We start from the raw sequence: 7,906 nt of genomic DNA, 5'->3' as shown, positions 1-7,906 counted from the left end.
ATTATGAAGAGCTTCAAAAGGTGTCAAAAATGAGATGAGCATGAAACGTCTGAAAAATAGGAGGAGAATGAAGTGGTGTTCAAAAACATGAAGAGCCAGAAAAGGTGTGAAAAATAGGAGGAGCTTCAAAAAGTGTCAAAAATATGAGGGGCATGAAACGGTCTGAAAAATAGGAGGAGCATGAAGTGCTTTTAAAAAACATGAAGAGCCTGAAAAGGTGTGAAAAATATGAAGAGCTTCAAAAGGTGTCAAAAATACGAGGAGCATGAAACGGTCTGAAACATAGGATGGGCAAGAAGCAGTCGTCAAAAACATGAAGATCCTGAAAAGGTGTGAGAAAATGAAGAGCTTCAAAGGTGTCAAAATATGAGGAGCATGAAATGGTCTGAAAAATTGTAGGAGCATGACGCATTGTTGAAAAACATGAAGAGCCTGAAAAGGTGTGAGAAATATTAAGAGCTTCAAAATGTGTCAAAAATATGAGGAGCATGAAACGGTCTGAAAAATAGGAGGGACATGAAGCAGTGTTGAAAAACATGAAGAGCCTGAAAAGGTGTGAGAAATATGAAGAGCTTCAAAAGTTGTGAAAATCATGAGGAGCATGAAACGGTCTGAAAAATAGGAGGAGCATGAAGCGGTGTTCAAAAAGATGAAGAGCCTGAAAATGTGTGAAAAATATGAAGAGCTTCAAAAGGAGTGAAAAAAAAAGAGTAGCAGAAAACGGTCTGAAAAATAGGAGGAGCATGAAGCGGTCCTCAGAGACATGAAGAGACTGAAAAGGCATGAAAAATATGCAGAGCTTAAAAAGGTGTCAAAATTATGAGGAGATTAAAACGGTCTGAAAAATAGGAGCAGCATGAAGCAGTGGTCAAAAACATGAAGAGCCTGAAAAGGTGTGAAAAATATGAAGAGCTTCAAAAGTTGTCAAAAATATGAGGAGCATGAAACAGTCTGAAAAATAGGAGGAGAATGAAGCGGTGTTCAAAAACATGAAAAGCCTGAAAAGGTATGAAAAATATGAAGAGCTTCAAAACGTGTCAAAAATATGAGGAGCATGAAACGGTCTGAAAAATAGGAGGAGCATGATGCGGTGGTCAAATACATGAAGAGCCTGAAAAGTTGTGAAAAATATGAAGAGCTTCAAAAGGTGTCAAAAATATGAGGACCATGAAACGGTCTGAAAAAAAGGAAGAGCATGAAACGGTGTTCAAAAACATGAAGAGGCTGAAGGTGTGAAAAATATGAAGAGCTTCAAAAGTTGTCAAAAATAGGAGGAGCATGAAACAGTCTGAAAAATAGGAGGAGCATGAAGCGGTGTTTAAAAACATCAAGAGCCTGAAAAGGTGTGAAATTATGAAGAGCTTCAAAAAGTGTCAAAAATATGACGTGCATGAAACAGCATGAAAAATAGGATGAGCATGAAACGGGTTTGAAAAAGATGAAGAGTATGAAAATGTGTGAAAAATATGAACAGCTTGAAAAGGTGTCAAAAACACGAGAAGCATGAAACAGTCTGTAAAATAGGAGGAGAATGAAGTGGTGTTTAAAAACATGAAGAGCCTGAAAAGGTGTGGAAAATATGAAGAACTTCAAAACGTGTCAAAAATATGAGGAGGATGAAACGGTCTGAAAAATAGGAGGAGCATGAAGTGGTGTTCAAAAACATGAAGAGCCTGAAAAGGTGTGAAAAATATGAAGAGCTTCAAAAGTTGTCAGAAATGTGAACAGCATGAAACGGTCTGAAAAATAGGAGGATCATGAATTGGTATTGAAATACATGAAGAGCCTGAAAAGGTCTGAGATATATGAAGAGCTTCAAAAGGTGTAAAAAATATGAGGAGCATGAAACAGTGTTAAAAACAGGAGGAGCCTGAAGCGGTGTTTGAAAATATGAAGAGCCTGAAAAGATGTGAAAAATATGAAGAGCTTCAAAAGGTGTCAAAAAAATGAGAAGCATGAAACAACTGAAAAATAGGAGGAGCATGAAGCGATGTTGTAAAATATGAAGAGCTTGAATAGGTGTGAAATATATGAAGAGCTGCAAAACGTGTCAAAAATATGAGGCGCATAAACCGGTCAGAAACATAGGAGGAGCATGAAGCATTGTTGAAAAACATGAAGAGCCTGAAAAGGTGTGAAAAATATGAAGAGCTTGAAAAGGTGTCACAATATGTGGAGCATGAAACGGTCTGAAAAATAGGAGGAGCATGAAGCGGTCCTCAAAAACATGAAGCGACTGAAAAGGTGTGAAAAATATGAAGAGCTGCAAAACGTGTCAAAAATATGAGGCGCATAAAATGGTCGGAAAAATAGGAGGAGCATGAAGCAGTGTTGAAAAACATGAAGAGCCTGAAAAGGTGTGAAAAATATGAAGAGCTTGAAAAGGTGTCAAAATATGTGGAGCATGAAACGGCCTGAAAAATAGGAGGGGCATGAAGCGGTCCTCAAAAACATGAAGAGACTGAAAAGGTGTGAAATAGATGAAGAGCTTCAAAAGGTGTGAAATACATGAGGAGCATGAAACGTTCTGAAAAATAGGAGGAGCATGAAGCATTCGTCAAAAACATGAAGAGCCTGAAAAGGTGTGTAAAATATGAAGAGCTTCAAAAAGTCTCAAAAATATGAGGAGCAAGAAACGGTCTGAAAAATAGGAGGAGCATGAAGCGGTCTTCAAAAACATGAAGAGCCTGAAAAGGTGTGTAAAATATGAAGAGATTCAAAAGGTGTGAAAAAAATGAGGAGCATGAAACGGTCTGAAAAGTAGGAGGAGCATGAAACGGTGTTGAAAAACATGAAGAGCCTCAAAAGGTGTGAAAAATATGAAGAGCTTCAAAGGGTGTAAACAATGAGATGAGCATGAAACGTCTGAAAAATAGGATGAGAATGAAGTGGTGTTGAAAAACATGAAGAGCCTGAAAAGGTGTGAATTTATGAAGGGCTTCAAAGTGTGTCAAAATTATGAGGAGCATAAAACGGTCTGAAAAATAGGAGGTTCATGAAGTGGTGTTGAAAAACATGAAGAACCTGAAAAGGTGTGAAAAATATGAAGAGCTATAAAAGATTTGAAATATATTAGGAGCAAGAAACGGTCTGAATAATTGGAGGAGTATTAAGCTGTGTTGAAAAACATGAAGAACCTGAAAAGGTGTGTATAATAGGAGTAGCTTCAAAAGGTGTCAAAAATATGAGGAGCATGAAATGGTCTGAAAAATTGGGGGAGCATGAAGTGGTGTTCAATAACATGAACAGCCTGAAAAGGTGTGAAAAATATGAAGAGCTTCAAAAGGTGTGAAAAAAATGAGGAGCATGAAACGGTCTGAAAAATAGGAGGAGCATGAAGCGGTGTTGAAAAACATGAAGAGGCTGAAAAGGTGTGAAAAATATGAAGAGCTTCAAATTGTGTCAAGTATATGAGGAGCATGAAACGGTCTGAAAAATGCGAGGAGCATGAAACGGTCTGAAAAACAGGAGGAGCATGAAACGGTGTTGAAAAACATGAAGAGCCTCAAAAGCTGTGAAAAATAGGAGGAGTTTCAAAAGGTGTCAAAAATATGGGGAACATGAAACGATCTGAAAAATAGGAGGAGAATGAAGCGGTGTTGAAAAACATGAAGAGCGTGAAAAAGTTTGAAAAATATGAAGAGCTTCAAATGGTGTGAAAATTATGAAGAGCTTCAAAAGGTGTAAAAAATGAGATGAGCATGAAACGTCTGAAAAATAGGAGGAGAATGAAGTGGTGTTCAAAAACATGAAGAGCCAGAAAAGGTGTGAAAAATGGAGGAGCTTCAAAAAGTGTCAAAAATATGAGGAGCATGAAACGGTCTGAAAAATAGGAGGAGCATGAAGTGCTTTTAAGAAACATGAAGAGCCTGAAATTGTTTGAAAAATATGAAGAGCTTCAAAAGGTGTGAAAAATATGAGGAGCATGAAAAGGTCTGAAAAATATGAGTAGCATGAAGCGGTGTTCAAAAACATGAAGAGCCTGAAAAGGTGTGAAAAATATGAAGAGCTTCAAATTGTGTCAAGTATATGAGGAGCATGAAACGGTCTGAAAAATAGGAGGAGCATGAAACAGTCTGAAAAATAAGAGTAGCATGAAGCGGTGTTCAAAACCATGAAGAGCCTGAAAAGGTGTGAAAAATATGAAGAGCTTCAAATTGTGTCAAGTATATGAGGAGCATGTCATGGTCTGAAAAATAGGAGGAGCATCAAACGGTGTTGAAAAACATGAAGAGACTGAAAAGGTGAGAAAAATAGGAGGAGCTTCAAAAGGTGTCAAAATATGAGGAGCATGAAACGGTCTGAAAAATAGGAGGAGCATGAAGTGCTGTTCAAAAACATGAAGAGCCTGAAAAGGTGTGAAAAATATGAAGAGCTTCAAATTGTGTCAAGAATATGAGGAGCATGAAATGGTCTGAAAAATAGGAGGAGCATGAAACAGTCTGAAAAATAAGAGTAGCATGAAGCGGTGTTCAAAACCATGAAGAGCCTGAAAAGGTGTGAAAAATATGAAGAGCTTCAATTTGTGTCAAGTATATGAGGAGCATGTCATGGTCTGAAAAATAGGAGGAGCATCAAACGGTGTTGAAAAACATGAAGAGACTGAAAAGGTGAGAAAAATAGGAGGAGCTTCAAAAGGTGTCAAGTATATGAGGAGCATGAAACGGTCTGAAAAATGCGAGGAGCATGAAACGGTCTGAAAAATAGGAGGATCATGAAACGGTGTTGAAAAAAATGAAGAGCCTCAAAAGGTGTGAAAAATAGGAGGAGATTCAAAAGGTGTCAAAAATATGGGGAACGTGAAACGATCTGAAAAATAGGAGGAGAATGAAGAGGTGTTGAAAAACATGAAGAAACTGAAAAGGTGTGTAAAATAGGAGTAGCTTCAAAAGGTGTCAAAAATATGAGAAGCATGAAACGGTCTAAAAAATTGGAGGAGCATGAAGCGGTGTAGAAAAACATGAAGAGCCTGAAAAGGTGTGAAAAATATGAAGAGCTTCAAAAGCTGTGAAAAATATGAAGAGCTTCAAAAGGTGTAAAAAATGAGATGAGCTAGAAACGGTCTGAAAAATAGGAGGAGCATGAAACGGTCTGAAAAATAGGAAGAGCCTGAAAAGTTCTTGAAATACATAAAAAGCCTGAAAATGTTTGAAAAATAGGAGGAGCTTCACAAGGTTTCAAAAATATGAGGAGGATGAAACGGTCTGAAAAATAGGAGGAGCATGAAGCGGTGTTGATAAACATGAAGAGCCTGAAAAGGTGTGAAAAATATGAAGAGCTTCAAAAGGTTTGAAAAATATGAAAAACTTCAAAACGTGTAAAAAACGAGATGAGCTAGAAACGGTCTGAAAAATAGGAGCATGAAACGGTCTGAAAAATAGAAGGAGCATGAAGCTGTGCTCAAAAACCTGAATAGCCTGAAAAGGTGTGAAAAATACGAAGAGCTTCAAAAGGGGTGAAAAATGTGAGGAGCATGAAATGGTCTGAAAAATAGGAGGAGCATGAAGCTGTGCTCAAAAACATGAATAGCCTGAAAAGGTGTGAAAAATACGAAGAGCTTCAAAAGGGGTGAAAAATATGAAAAGCTTCTAAAGGTGTCAAAAATGAGATGGCCATGAAACGGTCTGAAAATTAGGAGGAGCATGAAGTGGTGTTGAAAAATATGAAGAGCATGAAAACGTGTGAAAAATATGAAGAGCTTCAAAAGGTGTCAAAAATATGATGAGAATGAAACTGTCTGAAAAATAGGAGGAGCATGAAGCGGTTTTGAAAAACATGAAAAGACTGAAACTGTGTGAAAAATATGAAGAGCTTCAAAAAGTGTCAAAAATATGAGGAGCATGAAACGGTCTGAAAATAGGAAGAGCATGAAGTGGTGTTGAAAAACGTGAAGAGCCTATAAAGGTGGGAAAAATATGAAGAGATTCCAAAGGTGTGAAAAATATGAGGAGCATTAATCGGGCTAAAAAATAGGAGGAGCGTGAAACGGTGTTCAAAAACATCAAGAGCCTGAAAAGGTGTGTAAAATATGAAGAGCTTCAAAAGATGTGAAATACATGAGAAGCATTAAACGGTCTGAAAAATAGGAGGAGCATGAAGCGGTGTTCAAAAACATGAAGAACCAGGAAAGGTGTGAAAAATATGAAGAGCTTCAAAATGTGTCAAACATATGAGGATCATGAAACGGTCTGAAACATAGGAGGAGCATGAAACGGTGTTCAAAAATATGAAGAGCCTGAAAAGGTGTGAAAAATATGAAGAGCTTCAAAAGTTGTCAAAAATATGAGGAGCATGAAACAGTCTGAAAAATAGGAGGAGGAGAAGCGGATTTGAAAAACATGAAGAGCCTTCAATGGTGTGATAATTATGAAGCACTTCAAAAGGTGTCAAAATTATGGGGAGCATTAAACGGTATGAAAAATAGGAGGAGCTTGAAACCTTGTTGAAAAATATGAAGAGCATGAAAAGGTGTGAAAAATATGAAGAGCTTCAAAAGGTGTCTAAATATGAGGAGAAGGAAACGGTCTGAAAAATAGGAGGAGCATGAAACGGTGTTCGAAAACATGAGGAACATGACAAATTGTGAAAAATATGAAGAGTTTCAAAAAGTGTCAAAAATATGAGGAGCATGAGACGGTCTGAAAAATAGGAGGAGCATGAAACGGTGTTCAAAAATATGAAGAGCCTGAAAAGGTGTGAAAAATATGAAGAGCTTCAAAAGGTGTCAAAAATATGAGGAGCATGAAACGGTGTTCAAAATCATGAAAACCCTGAAAAGGTGTGAAATATATGAAGAGCTTCAAAAGATATCAAAAATAGGAGGAGCACGAAGCGGTGTAGAAAAACATGAAGAGCCTGAAAAGGTGTGAAAAATATGAAGAGCTTCAAAAGGTGTCAAATATATGAGGAGCATGAAACGGTCTGAAAAATGGGAGGAGCATGAAGCGGTGTTCAAAAATATGAAGAACCTGAAAAGGTGTGAAAAATATGAAGAGATTCAAAAGGTGTCAAAAATATGAGAAGCATGAAACGGTCTGAAAAATAGGAGGAGCATGAAGCGGTGTTGAAAAAGATGAAGAGCTTGAATACGTGTGAAAAATATGAAGAGCTTCAAAAGGTGTCAAAAATATGAGGAGCATGAAACAGTCTGAAAAATAGGAGGAGCATGAAGCGGATTTGAAAAACATGAAGAGCCTGAAAAGGTGTGACAATTATGAAGCGATTCAAAAGGTGTCAAAATTATGGGGAGCATTAAAATGTCTGAAAAATAGGAGGAGCATGAAATGGTGTTGAAAAATATGACGAGCATGAAAAGGTGTTAAAAATATGAAAAGCTTCAAAAGGTGTCAAAAATATGAGGAGCATGAAACGGTGTTCAATAACATGAAAAGCCTGAAAAGGTGTGAATAATATGAAGAGCTTCAAAAGGTGTGAAATATATGAGGAACATGAAACGGTCTGAAAAATAGGAGGAGCATCAAATGGTGTTCAAAAACGTGAAGAGCCTGAAAAGGTGTGTAATATATGAAGAGCTTCAAAATGTGTCAAAAATATGAGGAGCATGAAACGATCTGAAAAATAGGAGGAGCATGAAGTGGTGTTCAAAAACTTGAAGAGCCTGAAAAGTTTTGAAATATATGAAGAGCTTCAAAACGTGTCAAAAATATGAGGAGCATGAAACGGTTTAAAAAATAGGAGGAGCATGAAACGGTGTTCAAAACCATGAAGAGCCTGAAAAGGTGTGAAAAATATGAAGAGCTTCAAAAGGTGTCAAAAATATGAGGACCATGAAACGGTCTGAAAAATAGGAGGAGCATGAAGCGGTGTTGAAAAACATGAAGAGCCTGAAAAGGTGTGAAATATATGAAGAGCTTCAAAATGTGTAAAAAATATGAGGAGTTTGAAA

The sequence above is a fragment of the Dama dama genome, unplaced genomic scaffold, assembly GCF_033118175.1.
Source record: "Dama dama isolate Ldn47 unplaced genomic scaffold, ASM3311817v1 ptg000088l, whole genome shotgun sequence".
NCBI lineage: Eukaryota > Metazoa > Chordata > Mammalia > Artiodactyla > Cervidae > Dama > Dama dama.
This window is presented reverse-complemented; position numbering follows the sequence as displayed.